Source organism: Panthera pardus, unplaced genomic scaffold (assembly GCF_024362965.1).
Source record: "Panthera pardus isolate Hobbes unplaced genomic scaffold, ASM2436296v1 HiC_scaffold_25, whole genome shotgun sequence".
Classification (NCBI taxonomy): Eukaryota; Metazoa; Chordata; class Mammalia; order Carnivora; family Felidae; genus Panthera; species Panthera pardus.
Window position 1 is genome coordinate 19602307 of NW_026526821.1, and position 22207 is coordinate 19624513.

Below are 22207 nucleotides of genomic sequence, written 5' to 3' on the forward strand. Positions count from 1 at the left end.
TGAAGCCTGACCTGTAGAAGGGTGCTTGGGGTTGGAAGTTATTTTCTTTCCAGACTCTTTTTTTTTTTTTTAATTAATTAATTTAAATCCAAGTTAGTTAACATTGAACATAATAATGGTTTCAGGAATAGAATTTGGTGATTCACCACTTACATATAACACTCAGTACTCATCCCAACAAGTGCCCTCCTTAAAGTCCATCACCCATCTAGCCCATCCTCCCACCCTCCTCCCCTCCAGTCACTCTCAGTTTGTTTTCTGCATGTGTGAGTCTCTTATGGTTTGCCTCCCTCTCTGATTTTTCACTTCCTTCCAGACTCTTCAGAGATGCTTGCACACACGACTGTGGCAAAGGTGCCTTGCTGGGATCTGTTCTACCAGGCAGAGTGGGAGCTGCGCAAATTTTTACTGGGCCAGGTTGAACCCGATGGGAAGGAGAGGCACAAAGCGCATTTTTAGAACCGATTGGACAACTCGTCTTTGTAGTCCTTAATGTTCAGACACTTTCGTTTTTGTTTTTTTTCTTAACTTCTGTTTTCTCTCTTCAGCCGGAAAGTGGTCAGAACCAAAACTGAAAGTGGTGGCACCTAGGAGGGAGGCTGACCTCTCTTTAGTGGAGCCTCTCATCTCAGACTGGCCAAGGTGAGGCTGGGGTGGTGGGTCCGTTTGGTGAAGACTTCATAAGAGCCCGGTAGGCAGTCGAATGACTCCAACAAGAATGGATGGCCATGTTTTCTATGTCAGGACTTGTTCTGGGAACTGAAGATTCAGAAATGGGGATGATATGGCCATCCCTGATCTCTTAGGACCTCAAGAACTGATGCCAGAGAGGACACATAGTCAAATAATGTATATCAATGTGAAGACTTAAAACAGGGTTTATATAATCAAGGGCTGTGGTTTTACATAGAGAGGAATGACTAATTCTGCTGGGTCAGGGAAGGTGGTTGGGGCAAGCTTCAAGAGCTTTGATTTAAATTCTATAGAACTTGCAACCTGAAGAAATCTTGACATCCCACATGGCTCAGTCCAATTTTGGTGTTGTGACATAAGAGGTAGTGAAAAAAGTAAATGCAATTTTTAAAAGTAGTTTCAGTCTTTATTCAATTTCTGGGGGATGTGCTGAATGGTAGAGGGTTACTCTTAGGAATATCCTTCCAGTTTCCCAACTCAACATCTTCTACATGGAGGTTCCCCCAACCTCCTCTGTGTCCCGCTCTCAACCATCCACTCCATCCCACTCTCACCTCTCTCATATATTTTTTCATGTTTATTTATTTTTGAGAGAGAGAGAGCGAGAGAGAGCACGTGCGCAAGTGGGGGAGGGACAGAAAGAGAGAGGGAGACACAGAATCCCAAGCGGGCTCTAGGCTCCAAGCTGTCAGGACAGAGCCTGACGTGGGGCTTGAACTCACAAACTGTGAGATCATGACCTGAACTGGAGTCGGATGCTCAACCGACTGAGCCACCCAGGCGCCCCAACTCTCTCATGTTTTTTAGAAACACATCTCCTCCGTATTACCTATACTTCAGCTTGTTGTTAAATGGGTAACTCAGTCCCTGAATTCTGTAGGCATCTTAATGAGGGATGTTGCCCTGATTCTAAGGAAGTGGGGAGGGAAGAAGATCCTGAATACTCATATTTTCTGTTCTTGTTACTGTTCAATGGGGTTTCACTACGGTGGGAATTGGAGAAAAGGGCAGCCTGCAAAGGTTGTATGCAGTCATGGAACCATAGAAGAACACCGTGCACTTAGCTGTGACTAGAGCTGGGGCCGCTCATGAGGAAGTAGGAGGGAGATAGGGTTGGAGAGGTTAAAAGGGGCTGGATTGTGAATGACCTTGAGGCCAAGGACTGGGACTCTGGACTTGAGCCTAAGAGTAAGGGAATCTGTTGAAGGTTTTTGTTTGGTTTGAATTTGGATAAGATGGGATCAGCTTTGCATTTTAGGAAGATGATTCTGGTGGCTTATAGGAAGTTTTGGTGGATGGGAGGAGAGGCTGGTAGCCAGAAAACCAGCCAGGAAGCTATTGCAAACACCTGGCAATGCTGTGGCCATGGAGATGGGAAGGAGGGAATGGACCTATTTCAAGGTGGAACAGGCAGGAGAAACGGCGTCCCATGTTCACCAGTGCTCACTCATCTGTCTAAGTGGTTGTGAAAGAAGGTATTAGGCTTAGCACACATGGATATTCTAGGCCTCAACACCCAGTTTGTGTGCACAGTAGGGAGATTGCACCTGTAATTAATTACAAGTCCAGGCTTGGAAGCCTTTTTCTGAAGAAATGGACCAATGGATTCAGAACAAGCATCTGGGTGGGGCTGACGCACGTTTCCAGCTTTCCTGGCAACTTCCCACACAGGTTCTGGTCTCCAAGGACCAACCTGGCAGTTCTGCTCTCTTTCTTAACCCACTGCTTCTCCCTGCTTGCCTTGAAATCTAGGTGGAGGCCGTAAGGACTTCTTTCCCAGGGCGCATCCAAGAGAGTGGAGGAGAAGAGACATGACCTTCAGAGACAGACAGATCAGAACTCAAGTCTCAACCGGTGGGGTTTGATGAGTCACTTCGCCTCTCAGAACTTGGGCTCTTCATCTATAAAATGGAAACGAGTACTGCTCGTGAGATAAGTCATATGTAAAACTCCCCAGCTCTGTGCCTGGCACATAGTAGGTGCTTGATAAATGTTCATTTGATTCCATTGAATTTGGCTTCCATGATAGCCCCAAATCATTTCTTAGGTGGAGAGAAAACTGTGTCTGGTAAGTGTTATAATGCTCATTTTTCATTTTATAGATAAAGATACACACACACACACACACACGCATATACATGCACACAACACAAATACTGTGGAATATGGTTTGTACTATCTTACAGTTGGAAACTTGCCTCACTTTAAGCTAGAGACTGACTTCTGGCTCCAAAGAACTTTCAGAACCAAGGAATCCACAGGATGAGAACACACAGGCCAAGGGCCTGGGAAGTTGGATTCCAAGGCTTTCCATAGAAAGCTCGAGTTTCTGAGTTTCAAGACTATCTTTTGTCCTCTGAGCTGGAGTCGCTGGCCAAGTGCTCCCCTCAGTAGGAGGTTGGTCCATAGACTGTTCATCACGGTCTTAGGAGGAAGCTGGGATCACACCCTCTGCTGCAATTGTAGAAAGAGAAGGACAGGGGAAAAGGAAGGAGTCATATCTCAGACTCTGAAGGTGAGACACGAGAGAGAGAGAGAGAGAGAGAGAGAGAGAGAGAGAGAGAGAGAAGCTCTTCACCCACAGCTCTCAGTCTGAGAACTTCACGAAGACAACCTTGGAGAATCTCTTCTTCCTGCCACGAAGGCCAACTGAACCCCAGAAAGTTTAATCAGGAAAGCGCTTTATATCTTACAGGCATTTAACTTAAACAATTCAGCGTTGAAACAAAAAGGAAGAGAAGAAATAAAACATTTAAGAGCACCGGTGATTTTGGCCATTGACCTTCTCAGGGAGCATTGGCACGGAGTGAGCTGGGGGCGGGGGCGGAGAAGTTAACTGGCTAGTTGGGTGTCAGCTTCAAGTCCATGTGCCTTTCCATTAGTAAGTGTCTTGCAGCACCCGCTGTGATTCTGGGAGTTAAAGATTTGAACATTTTCACACAACATTGCCGTGGGTGCACATCTATTTTATCCTCTAAGTGCTCAAGTGAAGAAATGGTGAGTTATTCCAATACCGGAGAGAAAATCTGGCCTTGCGGACAGATCGAGAAAAGGTGTGTGAGCCCCCAGCCCCCAGCATGGGTCTTTGGTAGTGATTAATGACGCTTGCTAGCTCCCAATTCTTTTTTTTCTTCTGAGTACACAGAAGACTGTACAAGTTTGCGTTTGGGTGAGGCGTGTGATAGGTTCTAACTGATGCGTGCTGTGCGTTACTGCTGGGGCAAACTAGTTAATTGCCAGGGCAAGAGCTGCCAAAGCTGTCTCTTTCCCTTTGGCATGGTGGCAGTTGGTGGCTTCTTTGTAAGCCTGGGGTCCTAAGTGACTATGACAGATGGTACCTCCCTGCCTACCTGTGAGAAATGTGGCGCTGAGGAGAGAGAGATCTTTGTGGTTTCACCCGAGATTTGGGCTTGCTTGTTATAGTGGCATAACCCAGCACATCCTGACTGATACGGAGATTGTTTAAAGGGGAATATCGGATACTTGTGTCTGTCACCTGATGCTGTGACTTTGGAATCTGCATCATGCTGGCTCCATTAGAGCTGTGGCAGGTGCCATTTACAGAACCTGATTCTGTTCTAAGCCCTGTGCCTCGTACTTCACACACGTTATCTCCCTAATTCCTTACCGCTCCTGCATGGGATCCGTAGAATCATTCCCATCTTGCAGATGAGGAAACGAGCCTAGACTGGTTAGATATTACGTCCAATTTAAAATGGCAGGGATGGATTTTACAGTTTGGTTTTCCGACACAAAGACTAGGGTTACCTCTATTCTATCGCTTGTCCGTGCCGCTTCACAACGATTTTCCCCCAAGAAAGTGCTAGGCAGCTAGGGGTTTGGCAGTGGAAGGGCTCTGCCAGGCTTTGGCCACCCTGGTGCCAGCCCGGTCGCTGCTGTGCCCCAAGCCTCCAAGTACCTGCACTTACCCCACGCCCCCCTCCTACACTAATGATATTTACCCTCCCCACCCTGGCAGGGTGTTCTACTGCCTAATTACTGTTTAGAAACCTCTGAGGGTGGAAAACACAATGTTCAGTGCTTAATGGTTAAAGGATTCGTGTCAAGTCTAGAGAAGACAGGGAGACTTGAGGAGGGTTGGCACAGGGCAGGCCAGGGACGCTTGGGGCTCGACCCACAAAGGTGCACTGTGTCATAGAAGCACAGGGACAGAGCGTCTATAGTGTCTGCTCAGATAAAGGCAAGATTCTTTTTTTTTTTTTTCAAATGTTTACTTATTTTTGAGAGAGAGACAGAGTGTGAGCAGGGGAGGGGCAGAGAGAAGGGGGAGACACAGAATCTGAAACAGGCTCCAGGCTCCGAGCCGTCAGCACAGATCCCGACGTTGGGGCTCGAACCCATGAACCATGAGATCATGACCTGAGCTGAAGTCGGACGCTCAACTGACTGAGCCACCCAGGCGCCCCTAAAGGCAAGATTCTTATATCGTCTGAGTCATGTGGCTGTGGGGACTGTCACCACCACTGTCACTCCTGGATCCCCCTTTGGGGCAGAACCTTCATCTCGGTCATGGTACCAGACATCCAGCAGACACACAGTACTTACTGAGCACTTACTATGTGCCCAGAACCTGGCTTGGGAGCCTCAGACTCACACAGTCACTCATTTACCCTTTGCCACCGTGGAGGTGGGCACTTGTCCCTGTTTGGAATCTGAGGTTGAGAGGGCGAAGTGACTTGTTCAAGGACGCAGGGCTGGTGGGTGACATATCTGAACCCAGGTCTGTCTGGCTCCTAAGCCTGGGCTCTTAACCTCAAGCTGCCACGAGTCTCCTTTGAACGGAATTTGGAAGAACAAAGCCAGGTATTTTCGGAGTCACAGCGATGTGGCTCTGAGACCTCAGACCGTGTACCTGAGCCTTTTAATCTGTCTCAGTTATAACGACTGCTTCTCTAAGGTGGGGATTGTGAGTGTATATATCTAATAAAATTTGCAGCTTTCCTAGAGGTCCTTGGGTTTTGACCTTGGAATATAGTTCAGTGATGATCCTCTCTACCCTAGATTTAAGAAATCATCACTCTCTTGAATATCTCCTAAGACGGGAAGCTCACTCCCCTTGCGAGGCACCCCTTTCCCAAGTTGTAGAGTATCCTGTCTTATGGAGCCCTGGCTGAGTAAAGGTGTGGCCAAGGAATGGCCTTCACCCCCAGGGGATGGGGGAAGAGGAGGAGGAGGGGAGGGGGTGGGAATTTAATGGCTGCGTCCTGGTGGGTGTCCAGGGGGACGCCCCTGTGGTTGTGATGACTAGATGATGATAATGGGCCATTTTCCTAATTGGCATTAATGACACCATCCGGTCTGAACATCCACCTCCTGCTTTCTCGCCTGCCACACCTTGCTGAACCTCTGCTCTGAATGGTGACGCCTGAACTGCCGACATCCTGACCTGTCTGGCCAGCACCAGTTGGTTCTGGAAGCTGGGGCCGATGACGTGCCCGGGGTCTCTGAGGACTGGGGTTCTGGTCTCTCTTGCCCTGGACACACGTGAAAGCCTGCTTTTCTTCCGAAGTGAGCGTTATAGGCCTCCCATGGCACAGACAATGGCCCGGAGCAGAATTCGCTCCTCACTGGTTTGACGTGGCTTCCCAGGGCTGTGCCCACAGACTGTATGGAAACAGAGAGAAGCGGAGACCTTGAGATCCATAGGCAGAGGGAGGCACAGGGGGTCAGGATGAGCAATAGGAGAGAAGGGAGGGAGGGGGAAGGAGAGAAGGAAGGGAGGGAGGCAGGAAGGAAACCACAGCACATACTTTCACAAATGTTGATTTGGGGGAGGCAGAGATCCTCAGGCACATTCCTCCCCGTCTCTCTTCGTTTTACCCGAGTTGTGCAGAGACTCTTAAGGACGAGGAGAAAACGCAGGGGTCCTAGCTCTGCCACTCAGCAGAGTCACTTCAGGCAAGTGTCTTGGCATCTCTGAGATGTAATCTTCACTGTCGAGCGGAGCTCCTCACTTCCAAATGGATATGGAGCTGCCCTGAGCCGTAGTGTCCCCGTTCTTGGCCTCTGGGGGGGGGCTCCAGGGGAGAGCTTAGGTCATGCCTCACAGGTCAGGGCCCATAGGGCCAAAGCTGGGTCGCCTCACACGGGCTGCTGCGTCCGTTGAGAACGTTTCTTGCCGCCCACGGGCACAGGCTGCCCGATACTCAGGGTCAGGCTGCTTCCTGGGGCCAGAGGGCCTGGGTGCCCCCGTGGGTCCCGGCAGCAGCTGCTGAGGGGGCAGCCGGTGACACGGGAGTGACGCTTTGCTGTGGGGCTTGGTGGGAAAGCATTGCTGGGGACAGTCACCATCTGCCGTGTGCTCTGCCCTGTGCTTTTGACTGGCACTCCTTGCATTAACTTTACCAGGTGGGTTTCATCATTCCCATTTTACTGATGAGGAAACTGAGGCACAGAGAAGCTAAAGTCACACAGTGTGTGTGTGTGTGTGTGTGTGTGTGTGGCTGGTGAAGACTGTACCTCCTTTAAAGCAAAACCAGAGAAATGCTCTTGGCCACGTGAGGGGTCCGATTCTCTGAGCACACGAGAACAGAGTCCTGCACAGCCACAGCAGGCCTGGCGGGAGGGAGGCGGAGGGGGTGGTGGAGAGCCCCTTCCCTGCTCTGGGCTCCGGCAGGGGCCAGCTGGCAAGAGACCCCCGTCCTCCTGACCACCTCCTGGCCTCTCACCGTCCTCTGACCTGGGCTGACCGTGACTCGGGCCGTGGAAGGCTGGAAGACAGGAAACTTGCCCAAGACCACAGGCTACCAGTGGAGGGGCTGGGAGTCAAACCAGGTGGGTCTGATTCCAGGGCCTGCACCTTTTACTTTCTTTCTTTCTTTCTTTCTTTCTTTCTTTCTTTCTTTCTTTCTTTCTTTCTTCTTTCTTTCCTTTCTTTCCTTTATCTAATTTCTTTCTTTCTTTCTTTCTTTCTTTCTTTCTTTCTTTCTTTCTTTCCTTTCTTTCCTTTATCTAATTTCTTTCTTTCTTTCTTTCTTTCTTTCTTTCTTTCTTTCTTTCCTTTATCTAATTTCTTTCTTTCTTTCTTTCTTTCTTTCTTTCTTTCTTTCTTTCTTTTTCCTTTAATTTCTTTCTTTCTTTCCTTTAATTTCTTTCTTTCTTTCTTTCCTTTAATTTCTTTCTTTCTTTAATTTCTTTCTTTCCTTCTTTCTTTCTTTCTTTCTTTTTTTTCTTCCTTCCTTCCTTTCTTTCCTTTTCTCTTTCTTTCTTTCTTTTGTCCTTCCTTTCTCTTTCTTTCATTCTTTCATTCTTTCTTTTTTTCTTTCTTTCTTTCCTTTAATTTCTTTTTTCTTTCTTTCTTTCTTTATTTATTTATTTCTTTCTTTCTTTCCTTTAATTTCTTTCTTTCTTTCTTTCTTTCTTTCTTTCTTTCTTTCTTTCTTTTTTTCTTTTCTTTTCTTCCTTCCTTCCTTTCTTTCCTCTTTCTTTCTTTCTTCCTTTCTTTCTTCCTTCCTCTTTCTTTCATTTGTTCTTTCTTTTGTTCTTTCTTTCTCTCTTTCTCCCTTCTTTCCTTCCTTCCTTCCTCTTTCTTTCTTTCTACTACTTTTCTACCTTTTCTTAAATTTTTCTTTCATTGTGGGTAATACATTAACATAAAATTCACCATCTTAACCGTTTTTTAAAAAGTTTAGATTCAAGTTAGTTAACATATAGTGTAGTATTGTTTTCATGAGTAGAATTCAGTGATTCACCACTTACATATAACAGCCAGTGCTCATCCCAACAAGTGCCCTCCTTAATGCCCATCCCCCATCTAGCCCATCCCCCCACCCACTTCCCTCCATCAACCCTCAGTTTGTTCTCTATAGTTAAGAGTCTCTTATGGCTTGCCTCCTTGGTTTTTGTTGTTGTTTATTTATTTTGAAAGAGAGAGAGAGAGAGAGACAGAGAGAGACAGAGAGAGAACGAGTGCACACATGAGCAGGGGAGAGGCAGAGAGAGAGAGAGGGAGAGAGAGAATCCCACGCAGGCTTTGAGCTGTCAGCATGGAGGTTGACATGGGGCTCGAACTCACCAGCTGTGAGATCATGACCTGAGCTGAAATCAAGAGTCCAACACTTAACCGACTGAGCCACCCAGCCACCCTGCCTCCTTTTCTGTTCCTCTCCTTCCCCTCTGTTCATCTGTTTTGTTTCTTAAATTCCACATATGAGTGAAATCATATGATATTTGTCTTTCTCTGACTGACTTATTTCACCTCTTGCTTTGTTGGTGGGAATGCAAACTGGTGCAGCCACTCTGGAAAACAGTATGGACGTTCCGCAAAAAACTAAAAATAGAACTACCCTACGACCCCCCAATTGCACTACTAGGCATTTATCCAAAGGATACAAAAATGCTGATTCGAAGGGGCACGTGCACCCCAACATTTATAGCAGCACTATCAACAACAGCCAAAGTATGGAAAGAGCCCAAGTGTCCTCTGACTGATGAATGGATAAAGAAGATGTGGTATGTATATACGTGGAATATTACTTGGTGGTCACAAAGAATGAAATCTTGCCATTTCCATCTTAACCATTTCCAGGGTGCAGCTCGGGGGCATTAAGCACATTCACACTGTTGTGCAGCCACCGTCCTCCAGAACTCTCGATACTGATACTCTGTGCACATTAAACACTGAGTCCCCAGCCCCTTCCCCTCGGGCCCTGGAAGCGACCCTTCTACTCCGTCTCTATGAACTTGTCTATTGTACGTGTCTCGTGTAAGTGGAATCATAGAGCACTTGTGTTTTTGTTTCCGGTTACTTCCTTTAGCATCATAGCTTCAACTTTTGTCCAGATTGCAGCATGGGTCAGAATTTCCTCCCTTTTTGAGGCTGGAAAATATTCCCTGTATGGAGAGACCACGTTTTGTTGATCTGCTCATCTGCTGATGGACACCGTGGCCGCTTCCCTGTTTCAGCGATTATGAGTCATGTTGTTATGAACACAGGTGGGCAAGAGGCCTTGCACGCTTCACCTGTCCACCGTGTGGTTGCCAGCTTCCCGGAGGTCTCCATTTGCCATCAACCTGAAGGCATGTTACCACTATCACGTCTTTGAGGCTGCGGGATGAGGGCATTGTTTTCCCGAAGCTGCTATGCAAGATTATCAATCATTCTTTGCAAACCCAGGCTGTGTCCCCCCCCTCTCCCCAAACACTCATGGGGCGGACTCACTCATCAGGCTGAAGAAGGGGCCGAGCGGGAGAGGTGAGGGATGGGTGAAACCTTGGGGTAGTTTGAGAAACAGCAAACTAGCAGCCGATCTCCGAGCCCAAGAAGCAGAAGTCAGAGATACTGCCCTGCTCTGTCCAGCAGCTGGCTGGGGACACTTTCTATCTGACATGTGGGCTGTGGACGAGGAAATCACAGGTCGTCTGGAGTGAGTCGTGCTCCCAAAGTAGGTTGCCTTGTGTCATTGTGTTATTGCTTAATTTCTGCTTTTACCCCTACTTACCCCCTGTTTCCAAAGGCTGGTTCTCCATAGCTACCACTATTCCCCACGACCCAGTAGGACATAAAATTAGGACTAAGTGCTACCTGCCCCGGAGACCCACTGAAAATAGAGGCAGTTCCTCATGTCTCGGTCCTGACCATAGCTAGTTTCCCCAACTCCTACTCCCCCAACCCCGCACCTCCTCCTGTCTCCCCTCATCCTTCAGTGTGTTCCCAGCATGCTCCACACTTGAACCCATGATGTCAAAGACCTCCTTTTGGACACAAGTTTTTATTTAACCTTGAGATCAGAGAATCTGTCCTCGGACGGAAGTCTGTCTCTGATGTGGTGTGCCCTGGGCCCTCTTTTGCCCGGGCCCCACAGACTGGGCAAGGCAAAATCGGTGTTGATAAACCAATCATTCACCCATTCCTTTATATCGATGTTAATTCAGCACCACTATCAGCAGAAATAAGAATTAGAATACAGGGGCGCCTGGGTGGCTCAGCTGATTGTCTGACTCTTGATTTCAGCTCAGGCTGTGACCTCACAGTTGTGAGATGGAGCTCTGTGTCGGGATCCCCACTAAGCGTGGAGCCTGCTTGCAGTTCTCTCTCTCTCCCTCTCTCTCTGTGCCTCTCCCCTCAAAATAAATAAATAAACATTTGGAAAAAAAAAAAAGATGAGAACACAATGATAGTTAATGAGGGGGAAGTTAACCAGGAGGCTCTATCTGAAATGCATGTCACTGGGACCGGGGACTCAGGCGTGATTTTTTTAGGAGGCACTGATGTGTGAGTTGAAATCTGAACTAGGAGTAGGAATTTGCTAGAGAAACAAAAGTATTCCAGGTTCTGGAAGGTACACGTGCAAAGGCCCTGAGGTAGGAGAGAGCATGGGGGCTTTGCGGGAACCTCAAGAAGTTTAGACAGGCTTAGGGGTTGTTTGTAAAGGACAGTGTGTGTGGAAGAATCAGGCTGGAAGGTCCTCTAGCTTGTAAGGTACAGATTCCTCAGGGTCTTGTCCACTGTTTTTTTTTTTTTTTTTTCTCATCACATAATCCTTTTTCTAGAGAGTAAAGGCCATCTCAGAGGTAAATTATTGCAGAGGAGGAGCACAGATTGAAAGTATGGTTAACTTCGACTTTTTCTGGTGCCTTGCCTTCACACTTAAAGTAATCTCTGTGGGTGTCCCCTTGACTTCTGAGTCTGGTTCTCCTCCCTCAGGTTCCTGTCCCCGCCTACATGGCCCCCCACTTTTCTAGTTTCTCACCTAGCCACCTTTATGCTCTTCTTTGGTGGACATCACCCCTTCCTCCCTGTGAGTTACAAGCTGCAGTGCACAGGCATGGCTAGGCAGACCCCTCTGCTGCCACAAAGAGAATGAATGCGAGGAAGACAGCAGGGCTGGAGAGAGACAAGTTAAGGGGTGTCGGGGTCTCCCTGGACTGGGGTAGTGGCAGAGTGGGTGCAGAGGAGACGTTAGGTGTCAGAGGGCTTCAGGAGGTCTTTCAGATGGCTTGGGTGTGGTTTGGATGGACCTTTGGATGGACACAGACATTGAAGAAGAAACACAGGGAGGAGAGGACGGACAGTGGAGAGGGGCTGGAGACCAACGTGTATGTGACAAGTGAGATGACTCATTTTCAGAAATGGCAAATAAAAGCAGTGCTGTCTAGTTAACAACAGGTTTACAACCTATTGGAAATATGTACGAACCACCCGTCCACCCACAGTGGAGTCCCAAACCCTTAGACATTTCACTTCCTGGTTCGTCTCCCCCCCACTCCATTTCGTGGAGTTATTTTCGTGGGATTTGCAATGAGCATGAGTCAAAGAACTGAAGTGCCACCTCACGGAATGTACTTTTTGCCTTACGTGGGCATAGGGGACCTCCGGGTAAGGCTGTAACCTCTGCAGTCCTCAGCCAATGAGGAATCAGGGGAGGGACTTGCATGCCAGGAGACAAATTGCCTTGCTGCGACTGCCCGATTGTGCCTGTCCATCAGACACCCGCTCTTGCAAGGACGGTGATTAAAGCCTCGCTTCACTGTGCTCCCCTTTGATTGGGGCAGTGGGCACACGGCACAGCCTTGGGCAAGTCATTTAACCCTCTGACCTTCAGTTATTCCACCTGCAAAGCGGGGATGAACAGTCACCCTATGTCGCAAGGTGGCCGGGAAAATGAAACGAACAATGGTCAGTACTGTGATGGGCACCGGCCAGCTCTCTCCCCCTGCTACTCGAATACACTCTGATACGTTCCAATAAACGCATGGTTACCACAGGTCCGAAGTCTAGAAGGAGCGGGGACGGGAGATTCACTTTCGTGGGGTCATCGCTCCTGCCCGCAGGGTAAATGTCTGCAGGGTTCACGTGGAGGCATTGAAGGGCATCAGCTCTCCACAGATAGCGGTGGGTTCTTTGGAGGAACATATCAGAACGCAAGCAATTCATATGCCAATTGCAAACCAAGTTACTCCACTCAGCAGACCTTCCCCAGGGGACAAGTTGTTGGTAGCGCTTGAGTATTTAGCTTGAGTTACCGTATGAGTTCGAGAGCCATAAAACTACAGATCACCTTTTTTGAAAAAGTGCAGTTCACTTCTTATTCTGACTGGTCTTCCCTCCCGTTAGCCTGGATTAATGCAGTGTCTGGAATCACTTCGAACTCACTTGTGGTTTAGTTCTCAATGGCAGGTGGCTGTGCTCTAAGGTGGGGATTGGGGGACACGCTCCTCTGCCTCCGGGGAGTCTGTCTGAGTAGCCGTGGGCGCAGATGTTGTGAATTAGGATGATAAACCCAAGACCCCTCACCAGGCTCCAGGCTGACCATTTCTCCAGCCCAAAGAGACAGACCAGTTGAAGCAGAAGGCTTGAGAAAGGGGGCCTAGTGACAGAGGGGAGGAGAGGACAAAAAGGTAGGCCCTCTCTATCAGTTCTCTATTGCTGTGTAAGGCACTGCCCCAGACTCGGTGGTTCAGGGCAGCGGCTCATCTGACTGGAGGCTTCTCTGCTGGGCTCACCATGGGGCTCCATCCAGTTTGGCCCCGGGCCCCGCCTGGAAGTCTTGGATGCCTGAGCCTCCTCCAATGCCTGGGTCATCCTGACCGTCCCCTTGTTGCCAAACCGGATCACGTGGCCAATGCCAGCGTCCGTGTGGGCGAGGGGACCACATTAGTGTGGGTTCTGAGAAGGGGGATTTATTTGTTGGGGTCGCTACTAAGAAGATCTACTCCGGGAATCTACGCACTATTCCAAGATTCCAAGGGCTCACTGAATCACGGGACAGCGATGATGAGGATGCTGATAATAACCCTAATACTACGATTAATAATGTATACCTTCTTCTTTAGTGCTTATTAAGTCCTGGGGCCTAAATAACACGTTCGCTATTTAATCTCAGCAATTCTGCGAGATCAGGGCCGCCCCCCGGGTTACGGAGGAGGAAACCGAGGTTTGAAAGGTGACGTTTGTTTCTCGAAGTGCATCTAGAGGCTGTAGTTCTCTCTGAAGGGGGAGAGGCCTGTGGGGGCAGATCTCTGGACAAAGCTAAATCACCGTTTGCAAAGAGGGTCCTTGGATTTGTCGAAACGTAAGCAGCTTTCACCAAATAGCGGTTTGAGGAGCTGAGATGGTGTGAATCAGAAACACGAGGCTGATGTTTGTCTCTATCCTCGTGGGGGTTTGGCAGGCTCTGAGTTCCCTTGGCAGGCGGGATTCGGCCTCCGTCAAAACCTGGAGGTCTGGCAGAATAGTGTGGACCTTCCGGTCAGGCCAGGCCTCCCTTCCTGCCGTTCAAATCCCAGTCCCAGCCTCTTGCGGCTTCTGGCTTCTCCTGCTGCGTCTCCCGGCCCTTGAGCCCCGAGGACAGAACAGCAGGAGGCGTCCGCGCAGCCCCGTCCCCGGCAGAGAAAGACGGCACAGAGCATGATTTCCTGGAGCCCAGTCAAGGAGCAGTTCCCTGGTGCCAGGAAACCCAGCGACGGAAACTGTGGCTGCGGGACCCATCCACGGGACGTGCTGTCGGGAATAAGCCCGGAGTGAGGAGGAGTGTGGCCGAACAGAAGGGCCAGACCTGCCCCGGGGGCGCCAACCAGGAGGTGACCTCTGCCGGATTCCTTTAAGACCGTGGAATGTAATTCTGAGAAAAAGCGGCTTTCGGGCAGAAAGTGTTTAGAGCAGACCGGGTTCATCAGGCTTTTCTCTAATTGCACACCTTCTCAGAGCCTTCACTCTCCGAGGTGAAGTCCAAGGTGGGAGCAAGGGCTGTAGCAGATTCAGGCTCATCTGACAGAGGAGCACAGTGCTGGGCATTTTGTGGGACTGCTGTTCTACGGGGACGCACCGGAAGGAAGGCGTGCCGGTGTCCCTGCAAGTGTCAGGACAGAAGCTCCGTGACGCGGGTATCTCATCTGCTTTACCCGTGTCCCCAGAGTCGAGTACAATGTCCGGCACAGTAAAGAGTGGATCAATTAATCATTCGATGTGTGCAGGGCTCTCTGCTTTCTTCGTTCTTGTTTCTTTCCCTTCCTGCTAAGCCATGTCCTCCCAACCTTCCTTCTTGTTCTTCCTTCCAAGTGTTTACTGTGACAAGCTCTGTGCCGATCCCAGGGACACATTAGTGAAAGAAAACAGGCCTGCTGTGTGCTCACTAATCGCGGGTGAGTAGCTGGAGAAGGTGAGAGAGGGGGGGATGGGGTGGGGGCTGCCCAGACCCCCTCACGGCAGGCTGGTGGCTGGCTCGTCTGGGGCAGACCTCGGTCTCCTCCTTGCTTCCGTTGATACCCTTAACATCCCATTGTCCTGAGGTCCCAGATACCCCAGACCCGGCAAAGCAGGCCAGTAGCCCCTCACGGCTCCCCCAGTTTTCCTTGCCTGCTGCTGCAGGAACAAGCCACTGGCCTGTGAACTCTGCGAGAGCATGGCCACATCAGTCATGCTCCCCAGGGCACCTCCAGGTCTGGCTGGGACCTGGCACTAAGGAACGTGGGACGAGAGATGAGGCCCCGGGGATGAGGCTGGTTTAAAGCAAAGGCCCACAGCCAGAGGTGAGAGAGAAACAAAAGGGGCAGGGGATGTTCTGGGATGTTCTGGGACGTTCTGGAGTTCCCGGTCACGGACGCAGCTCTGGGGATCCAGATGCCTCAACTGTGAGGGCCGCAGGATGTCCTTCCTAGCCTTAGTCTCTCCTGTCCCTTATTGATCCCCAAGGCTGCAGCTCAGTCAGTGCCCCTCTTTCTCCTTTCCTCATCAACTCTTCTTCCGGGGATCCAGAAAGGTCTATTGGCCCCTTAGGGAGCTTTGCAGGTGCCATCAAGGAAGAGCGGTGTTGTTACTCTGAAGGGAGAAAGCTCGTGTGGGTTTAAGGTAACCCCAGCTTGCTCCCTATTGGCTGAATGCTTCGGGTCTTAGAGAGTCATAGGAGGTCCCTGGGGTCGTTCCTAATCCCCTGTCTGCCCTTAGTGCCTGCATCTGGTGGTGACAGTGTTTGGTTTATCAGGTAGATGATGGAGCTCCCCTTGGTGGATTCAGGGCAAGGATCTGAAAGTGTGGGGAAGGTCAACGTTGTCTTAACCTAAGTGTGAAATCTGCTTCAGACCACAGTGAGGTGATTATGAGAGATGTGGTTTGAGAGGGCTTCCCCCAGGACTGAGCCAACACGAGGTTCAGGGCGCTGGGCTAGGCCTTGTACTCAGGCTCCATACAATCCTGCAAGGGGCGGCTGGCGGGGGGGTTGCTGCCCACTTTACAGATGAAGAAACTGAGTCCCAGTGAACAAACGTGACACGTCCAATTTGCTGAAATGGGGTGTGAAATCAGGAATGGCAAATCTGAAGCCAAGGTGACTTTCAGACCACCCTCTGCCTCCTGTGATCAGAACGATGTCTGCCTGCTGAGGCAGCCTCCCTTGGGAACCTTGGTGACAGAAGGGGAAGGCCCAGAGGAGAGTATGACCAAAAGGCCATGTGGTGAGGAGAGAGGAGTAAAGTTACTCCTTCGTTCATTCAGATAATACTGAGCATCTACTGTGACCGAAATGCCGGAGATCCAGCAAAACGATACCCAGCTCTTGGCCTTGGCGACTCAGTAGGTGAGTCAGATATTTTTCAAGTATTACACAGAAAGTATAAGTCGCCTCCGTGGGCAGTTCTCTGAAGGAGAAATACAAGACACTAAGAGAGATTCTGAGAGGGCTGTGGCATGGTCAAGGGGATCATCAAGGTGGCTTCCTTGAGGAAGGAATGCTTTAACTGAGATCTCAGATAGGAGAAGGAATCAGCAAAGTGAGTGTGAGTGTGGAAGGGGAGGAGCAGGAAATGTTTCAGAGAGTCAAAAACACATGCAAAGTCCCTGTGGCAGGAGACATCTTGGTGCTCTCTGGAGACAGAGGGCAAAGGGTCAGGGTGAGGTCCTGAAGATAGAGCATAGGAAGCCAATGAAATATCTCAAGCAAAGGAGGGGACATGATTCTATTTAAGTTTGGAAAAAGATTCCCCTGACTCCTGTGTAGGAGGATTTGCTTCCTCTTAACCACTGAGAGTAGGCTTGGCAAGAAAGGACTGGGGACTAATGGGCAAGTCAATTTCTTTGGCCAGGCTTCAGTTTCCCCCTCTCCATAGTGAGTTTGGCTTCAGCGGTTGATCATTTTCACCTAGAGCAGATGTTCTGTCGTCCTTCCTCACTCCCTGAGCTGCCTCTCAACAGGACACTGAGTACCATTTACTATGAACCCTTCAAAAGTGAGTTTCCATGTGCACATGGACACATATCTGTAAACCCCTGGAAAGCAGAGAGGAACTGCTGTCTTGGGAGCACCATGCAGTGCTATCTACGAAACCTAAATGTGCTGGGGTGCACAGATTCTACCACTTGGCATCGACTTTCGAGAACTACCTGCAGTGGGCAAAAGAAGAGTGTGGGTGGGTGTTCATGTTAACATTGTTTATGAACAATGCAAACCCTGGAGTCTGGACTTGGCAACTGGTAAAGACTAGGGCACACACCCAGTATGGGATACTAAGTAGCCATTAAAAGAACTAAGTGGAACCTTTGGGTGCTCAACTGGGCAAATCTCCCAAGCATTGTGATGGATGAAAAAAGCAAGTTGTAGAAAGATACATTGTGCAGCGCTAAGAATAGAAATGCCCCCTTCCCTCCCCCAACCCGGCCCCTAGGCTTCACTATGAGCTTCTATGTAACACATAACACCATACAAAGAACAGAGATTTGCAAGAGAAATAATTGACACTAGGGGTTGCCTCTGGAGTGGATCAGGATTGGAGGTACTGGCCTTCCCAGCAATATTCTACTCTTTTTAAAAAGAAGGATGCATTGGGACACCTGGCTGGCTCAGTCGGTTAAGCGCCTGACTCTTGATTTCAGGTTCTCTCGATTTCACAGTTCGTGAGATCGAGCCCCGCGTCGGGCTCTGCGCTGACAGGGTGCAGCTTGCTTGGGATTCTCTCTCTCTCTCCCTGTCTCTCTCTGCCCCTGCCCTTCTTGTTCTCTCTCTCTCTCTCAAAAATAAACAAATAAACTTAAAAAAAAAGAAGGGTGCATTTATAGGTTTCTATGTAACTTAAAAGTACTTAAAAAAATAACATAGGGCTCTTGAACATGCTTGGGGAAAATATTGACTACATTTGCTGCTGCAAAGGGGTGGCTTCCTGTTTCCCGTGTTCTATATTTGATTGTCTTTACATTGTTCAGAACGAGAATATATTTACACATTCGTGGTGCAATAACACAAGGAAAAATGAAGCAGTTCTTCTAATTTAGTCTTCTCTAGCTCCTTAGCCAGGAGCGCTCGGGGGGAACTGAGGCCCAGAAACCCATGTGACTGCAAGCCAGCCTGCAGTGAGTCAGTGAGTGAGGGAAGAAAAGGCCATCCCAGAGCCCGCTGAGTCACGTGATGCCGAACACAGCAAACTGGCTTGTTTTGCAACCCAGGCAGGCCCTTTAACCACAAGCCTGCTGGCCGGCCCCATGCAGGGGCGGGGGGGGGGGGGGCGGTGTGGGGGGAGAGTGGAGACGATGCCAGTAGGCTCCCCTCCATGAGTCATGCTCCTTCCCGCAATAGTTAGGGGAGGATGTGGAGACGATGGGCTGGGGACTAGAGGCTACTGCCTTTAGACCCTGACGGGCTGGGTGCCCCAGAGGGTGACGGGCCCCGGGGCCCTTGGGGAAGTCCCAAAGGGGCTGCTGCTCCCCTGTGTAGATTAATAGAAGCACGGACGTTTGCATCAGACCACCGCTGTGAGTGCCTGCGTGGTGACCAAAAGGACGAGGGCTTTCGGGGGCTTTCGCTGGCCACTGAGAGCCTGTGTATGTGCAGGCCACTGTGCTCATATGGGCCAGGAGAATTCCTAAGGCAGGGTTTGCTGGCTCTTTTCTACAGAGGAGGAAACTGAGCCTCTGTGGAGGTAGGTGACTTGTCCAAGGTGTAAGGTCCAAGCTGCAAAGTGGCTGCAATGGGATTTGAAGTCAGATGTGGCTGAATTCAAAGCCCAGATGGCTTTCATTGCCCTCTGTTGCTTCCAGAAAGGCGTGTGCTCACAGGTATGTGTCCTTGGAAGCCACTCCTCACGGGTCACACTCCCGGGTTTGCTTGTGGAAAGGAAGGTCGGGTAGGGGAAGTGGGAAATCCTCCGAGGTGGCAGCAAGAACCTGGCACTTCTGAGCACTTACTTCTCTGGCCAGGTGCTGGACTGAGTGCTTTACTTTCATGGGCTCCTTAGTCCCTTCAACACCTGGCAAAACAGGTGTCTTTGCTCTAAGGACGGGCACACTGAGGCTCGGAGTGAAATGACTAACTGCACAGCTAGTGAGACGAGGCAGAGTTCGAAACGGGGTCTGTCTGATTCCAAAACCTCCCCTCCGTACTTACCCATAAGCCCTTTCCCCCTGCAGACATATGAGGCCCAGGTCTCAGCTCTCCCTTTGCTCCACAGTCTGATCCTTGTCCACCAAGCAAGTCCTCTTTCCTGCTCAACACCCCATGGGGCATCACCTCCTCCAGGAAGCCTTCCTCAGCTCCAAAGCAAGGTGTTCTCACGGTGCCCCCACAGCTCCCTGACCACACGTGTCTTTATTACCCGTGGTTTTGTGACTCTTCCTACTTGTCTTTCCAGAGGACTGTGAGCTCTTAGGGTAGAGACGATGTGATCGTGCATTTTATGTGTCAACTTGACAGGGCTAAGGGATGCCAGTGAAGCACTTGTAGGTGTGTCTGTGAGGGTATCTCTGGAAAAGATTAGCAGAATCAGTAGACAGGGTAACGAAGATGGGGCGGGGGGCGTGATCCAACCTGTCGAGGGCCCGACCAGAAGGAAAAGGCAGCGTGAGGGTGACTTTGTCTCCACTTGAGCTGAGACGTCCATCTTACCCTCTCAGACCTCGGAGCTCCTGGCTCTTGGGCTTTCCAGCTCCCAGTGGGGCTTCTCAGACCTTCGGCCTTCGGCTGAATCTCACCACCCTCTTTCCGGCTACTCCAGCTTGTAGATGGCAGCTTGCGGGATTTCTCAGCCTTGGCAATCACATCAGCCAACTCCTAGAATAAATTTCCTCTTACATGCACATCTCTGTAGTCTGTTAGTTCTGTTTCTCTGGAGGACCCGGACTAATACAGATCGTATCATGTTCACCAACAACTTCTAACACCCTTTGGTCATATTTTCCATCCAAGGCTAGGGCAGTGGTTATGCCGTGAGCCTCATCAACCCATAGATCTGGGTTCGAATCTGGTCTGGGTGGTGTTGTGTCAATAACTTGACTTCTCTCCATTCCGTCTACAAAATGGAGATTCTAATGTTTACTTCTCAGTGTCAGTGGAGGGACTGAGTGAGACGTTTACGGAGAGTGCTGAACACGGTGCCTGACGCACAGAGTGCATTAACATCAGTAGCCTCCCAGCCTAGCCCGGTCAGAGGTCAGCAGATGACGGGCTGGGAGGAAATATGGCTGTCCTTCGGTGTGGCTGCCCCCAGGCCGGGGTGAGGACCGTATTCCAAGCTCTGAGTGATGCCCGTCGTTTATGATGCCATCATCTGAATAGATCATTCCTTATTTCCCAGAGGGGGGTGATTTACGCCCAAATTTACAGACACAGAAAAGGAGTGAGAAGGTGAGCTGAATCGACCTGTAAACCAAAATTCACATACAAGTAATATGAAGAATAAACAAGCATTTAAAAAATGTTCACTCTCCTTCTTTTTTTAATGTTTATTTTTATTTTTGACAGACAGCACAAGCAGGGGAAGGGGGAGGGGCAGAGAGAGATTGGGGACAGAGGATCTGCAGTGGGGTCTGACCAAAGAGAGCCCGATGCGGGGCTCGAACCCGCAAACTGCCGAGATCGTGACCTGAGCCCGAGTCAGAAGCTCAACCGACTGAGCCACCCCGGCGCCCCCAAAAATGTTCATTCTTAATTCTGTCCAAGGGAATTACAATAACTTACATCAATCACCTAAGGAAAAAAAATTATGTAATGATGCCCGATTCTAGTGAGGTTGGGTCGAAAAATCATATACATAAACACTGCTTGTGACCATCCAAATTCTTACAAACTTCGGGGATGATGTGACCCTGGTATTTATCCCGAGAAAAGAATGTGGAAGGAAGGAATAGGCGTAAGCAGAGATGTTTGCTGCATCAGTGTCTATCGGGGCAAGCACCTGGGTAACCCTCAGAGGATCATTTACAGGGGACTGGTAGGTGAAGCGGGGACATCAATGGACTTGTCAACACTGTCAGTGATGCAGGTCTCGTTGAAACATGCAAGATGTTTATTACACAATTACCAGGAAAGTAAAATGTGACCTGGAATTTACTCTGCGAAAGCAAGAGTGTCACGTTTGGGTAAATGTGAGCGAGGGCAGGGAGGCAAAAAGAAAGAGTCGTTGTGGTGGGGGTGGGGGAGAGGCTGTGGGTGGCTTCGGATGTTGTTGTTGAATTGAGTCACTATTTCTGGGGCACACTATAAGTGGCCGGGAGCAGTCCCCTCACCCTGGGATTTCATACCCAGATTCCTTCCTGCCAAGCTGCCCAGCCTCTCTCTGGCTTTCCGGCAGCCAGATCACCCCAGCAGGCCGATACCGCTTCTGTGCTAGCCTCAAGGTGCAAACACACGTAATGGCCTCTTGTCTGGCCTCCGAAAGAGAACTGGTCTTCACCAGGGACTTCCAGGAAGCCAAAGCACTCCAATCTGGACTGGAAGCTTCTCCCTTGAGGTGCTTTCCGGCACTGGTCAGCAGGGGCTGGTCTTGCAAAATGGCTCCTGAGAGCACTTTCCATAGAGGCAAAGAGCCCTGCACGGGAGGGAGGCTGCGCGAGTCCTAATGGGGCTGATGGGAGTCCCATTAAGTTAGGGACTTTCACCGCCCAAGAAGCACACGTGGGAGTCATGCACTTTTGCCCACAGGACCATTTCGAACTTTAGACAAAGCGAAGTCATGGATGAAACCATTTCTATCCGGATGGAACTCCAGAGGGACCCTCAGAGTGGGAGGGAAAGTGCTCAGCTCCCCAGCAGCCTTCTTCCCAGGATCCTTTCTGGTCTGGCTGATGCCCATGGGTGTCAGATGCAGGCCCTGCCCCCTGCTGCCACAGGTCTCTGTCACAGACGGCCTCTGCCTGTGCCCAGCTGCAGACGACAGGCATCCAGTCAACCCCGACCCTGCCCCAAATCCTGGTCTTCCAACCTGCATGACCAAGTAGCTGGAGACTGATTTGCCTTCATTGCCTGCCTGCCTTCCTTCTTCCTTCTTCCTTCCTTCCTTCCTTCCTTCCTTCCTTCCTTCCTTCCTTCCTTCCTTCCTTCTTTCCTGCCTTCCTGCCTGCCTGCCTTCCTGCCTTCCTGTGTGCCTGCCTTCCTGCCTGCCTGCCTGCCTGTCTTCCTGCCTTCCTGTGTGCCTGCCTTCCTGCCTGCCTGCCTGCCTTCTTCCTTCCTCCTGCCTGCCTTCTTGCCTGCCTTCCTGCCTGCCTGTTTTCTTTCTTTCCTTCTTCCTTCCTTCCTTCTTCCTTCCTTCCTTCTTCTTTCCTGCCTTCCTGCCTTCATTCCTTCCTTCCTTCCTT

The 22207-nt window shown here is 50.0% G+C and overlaps 2 long non-coding RNA genes across 2 annotated transcripts; both read left to right on the top strand.

Moving 5' to 3' along the window:
• The first annotated feature begins 13895 nt into the window (after positions 1 to 13895).
• On the top strand, positions 13896 to 17601 carry LOC109272444 (uncharacterized). Its single transcript, XR_002082469.2, has 3 exons — positions 13896 to 14235; positions 14714 to 14796; positions 16014 to 17601. It is a non-coding gene; the product is annotated as an uncharacterized LOC109272444 (long non-coding RNA).
• A 129-nt stretch (positions 17602 to 17730) lies between these two features.
• Positions 17731 to 19711, top strand: LOC109272445 (uncharacterized). Its single transcript, XR_002082471.2, has 2 exons — positions 17731 to 18558; positions 19529 to 19711. It is a non-coding gene; the product is annotated as an uncharacterized LOC109272445 (long non-coding RNA).
• The last annotated feature ends 2496 nt before the right edge of the window (positions 19712 to 22207 follow it).